At 31.5% G+C, this 3,563-nt stretch overlaps 1 long non-coding RNA gene across 1 annotated transcript in view; it reads left to right on the plus strand.

The window, feature by feature from the left end:
• LOC106677090 (uncharacterized) overlaps positions 1-698 on the plus strand; it is a 2,452-nt gene extending 1,754 nt beyond the window's left edge. Inside the window, exon 3 of the long non-coding RNA XR_001342544.2 lies at positions 382-698. This is a non-coding gene — a long non-coding RNA (uncharacterized lncRNA). The remainder of the gene's footprint in view (positions 1-381) is intronic.
• Positions 699-3,563: the final 2,865 nt, after the last annotated feature.

Here is a 3,563-nt window from a genome sequence, read left to right on the forward strand (position 1 = left end):
TTCAATAAAAAAAAATGCATTAAGTTATTTCAGGAAACATCAAATCATGTTTTGCTGTTCCTTTTCTAAAATTTATTTTATTTTTTAATTATTTATAACCTAATTGTTAAGCTTAAAACGTAGTTTAATACAATGAATCCCTCCCACCTTACAATTTTTTATTGTTTTTGAGAGATAAATAAGATTTATTAAAAATTTAAACAAACTCTGTCGCCATAACAAGAGTAATTCTGAGATCAATATAACGACATTGCTACCTAGGAATGTATCCAAATTAACAACTTTCTCTGAATTCGAAATAAATGAATAATACTAGAACCAACCAACACACTAAACACTAAGTTGATTTTTTTTTGTTCGATCCAAATGATGTTTTTACAGATGGTAAAAAATAAATGTTTTGCCTATCGCAAGCGGTACCACGTCAAGCCCACACAGACATCGGTTGACTGCCCGGCCGTGCAGAACGGTTTCAGACATCGCTGAGGTGAAAAAGTCGAAGCCGTTAAATGGAAGTAGATAGAAACCCTGACAGCTGTACCTAGTTAGTGTAAACAGTAACCTGCCGGAGCTAAAGAGAAAAAAACCAATTGCACTTATTGTATGAAGCCATAAGATGATCCAAAAGCCCAGAAGAAAAAACAAAACAGTTACTTCACCCAAATTTTCAATTACTTTAAAGGAAACTATACAAGAGTCTGCCAATCATTGTAAGGAGGAATAAAAAAAATAGCTTTTTATATCTGCTCCATTTCCTTTAAAATACTAAAAAACGTAATAAAACATCATTTAAAGTAGAGTAAATTTGCTAGACTACCAGCCCTAATAGAGCTCTTTACGTTTCATATTTCTCGAGATACATTTTTTTAAAAAGCAACATTTCTTTACAAGATAACGAAAAATAATTAGTTAGTTAATTTATTCTGGGAAAACTTATATCTCAGGAATCATTAGAAGTACATATATATGTCATATACACACATATCATATCGCACTAGTATTTCTAAAGTGACACAACTCAAAAATCGGTATTTTTGAGTTATTACTATGAAAGAAATTGGTAAATATATCTTTATGAATCATCAAAACTGTATCAACCTAGCTTCAGAGCTTGTCCGCCAGAGGGCACTTGTGTCACTCTTGCTGCCTTAATGGTATTCCCCCTCCATAGGCAAGAGTGTCATTTCCAGAAATATAAGTTTTAGACTTATGTCACTTTAGAAATACTAGTGCGATATGTCTATTAACACTCAAATTAAAGCTAGTTAATGTTGTACATCTTCGTAGGAGTAGTAAGTATGTATCGTAGAGTATTCCATGAGATGTGCAAAAATAAATGGACACAATGTTGATTTTTAGATCTTTGTACAAAACTTTTGGTTTATGAAAAACTAAATCTCAGCCATGAAACGAACAAATTTACCCAAATTAAAGCTGGCTAAATGTACTATGAAGTTATTGAATACTAGGGGTATTCATGATCTGTGTTACAGCGTGTTAAATGGAAAAACTCGTGTTAAATCGAAAAAAAATTGCCTTCTTTTGCCGTGGTAAAACGAAATAACATTTAACATGGCTGAGAGTCTGTTACTTGGTCAGTTAAATCGAGAATGACGTCACACAATAGACCAGTTGAGATCGCCGCCATATTAGTTGTTGTGACTTTCAATACAGTTGTCAATTAGCTCATCTTCATTCTCTTCTTCACAAGTTTGAAGATCAATAAGACACTCATAAGCTAAACTTTCACACAAATTACACTTTTCACTCGCTCTAGGCATGTTGTAATTAATTACTTAAATCAAAACTGAAGTAAACAATAACATGAGGGTCTGGAAGGAAGGTATTAAACATAAAAGCTTATACGACAAGTTGCTGAGAAAATCCGCTAGGGGCTCTTGTGCATTTAACGTTTAACATGACTTCAAATAGGGCTGCTCACAATCTTTTAGTTATAACATTTAACATGGTAAAACATTTAACATTTAACACATCATGAATACCCCTACTATATGCCAGGGACTATTTATTAGAAGTACAGATGTATATTAGGACACGTATTTTTGAGAATTTACTCGACTGTAAAGCATCAAGAAGCAGAGTTGGGGAAAAATTAGCTATAATTGAAACTAATAGTTGAAATTATCATGGATACAATATTTATTTATCAATGGTTCATTCACGAATTATGGTCGTATCCATGGCAATTCTAGCTATTAGTTACAACTATAGCTAATTGTTGTCCATGTCTTTTATAAAGGTTTTTTGTTGTAGGTAGTTTTAAGATATGGAGCTCTTTCAGCACTTATGGGGACTTGCATCTAAAATATTTCAATATTTACTCTCTAATGTATCCCTTGTATAGTCTAGATAAGTCATTCCCAAAATATTTTTGGTAGCTGAACCATTTTGAAAGAATTTCCTCCTTTGATACAAAAAAAAGTGATTTGTCTTATCCGCAGAAACGAAGAAATGTTAGCATAGTTACACATCATCTGTGCAAAATGTGAAGAAAACCTGAGATTCTTTTGAACCTTACAAAACTGTGTTGCATTGAGGTGGAATGACCCATTACTAAATTATTTCGCGGAACTCCGGTTAGGAACCATTTTCTAAATGGAAATAACACACGATTGTATTTATTTATTTTTTACATTAAATAACTGAGAAACGAATTTTTCGTATTTTATTTCCCCTAATTATGTTTGGCAGAGTCATTAATTTTCACTCATAGCTGCGTTTAGAAATAACTTCCTTTATTCTCCTCTTGGGCTCATGGACTAAGATAAGCTATCACCTCTTGTAAAAATGTCTTTATTGAACATTTCAGACTCAACTATATTCCATATGTTTGATTTTTTCGCAATCCGTTTATGCTCCTCAATAAGCTTGCGTCGTTTCATTAATTTTTTTTTTCTTTATTTACCTATTTTCTATTGGATCTATTAATTTTTATATGTAAAGACGACCCAAGATGTCTTGCTTCCTTAAATTAGGATACATCAATAATCAAAATACATCAAACGACGTGCTAAAAAAATAAAAAGAGATCAGACGAAGTAATAGTTCGCCGCTATTATGATAAGTTAACTTCAATTTCAGGTATTAGTAACTACGTAATACAATTTCGACTAATTCATCTGAGTCACGAACAAAAACTGAAATTAGGCGAGCAAGAACTGAGAGCTAAGTAGTTGTTTTGGAATCAGGAAATCATTATCCGAGAGCTTAGCGCCCTTCGAGGTATCCGCTTAACAGAACCTTCTACAGCTCAACAGGTATAGTAATATTATAATTTTTATTTTCAGAAATCTTTGGCAATATTATATAATATGTTCATAAAATAAAATATCTTTAAATGAAAAATAAATTATGTTATTTCAAAATAAGATTATTTCTGAAGAAATCATGACTTCTTACCAAACAACATGAAAAAAAATTAAAATAAAAGACACAAAGTGTTTCAGGAGAAAATGTCAAGAACTCAAGCCAGTTGTTGAGATATCATTTTTTTTTTTTTTTTTTTTTTTTTTAAAAAAGAAAATCACGTTTTCTCATAAAAA

The sequence above is a fragment of the Halyomorpha halys genome, unplaced genomic scaffold (assembly GCF_000696795.3).
Source record: "Halyomorpha halys isolate HHAL.00 unplaced genomic scaffold, Hhal_1.1 Scaffold87.1, whole genome shotgun sequence".
Taxonomy (NCBI): Eukaryota; Metazoa; Arthropoda; class Insecta; order Hemiptera; family Pentatomidae; genus Halyomorpha; species Halyomorpha halys.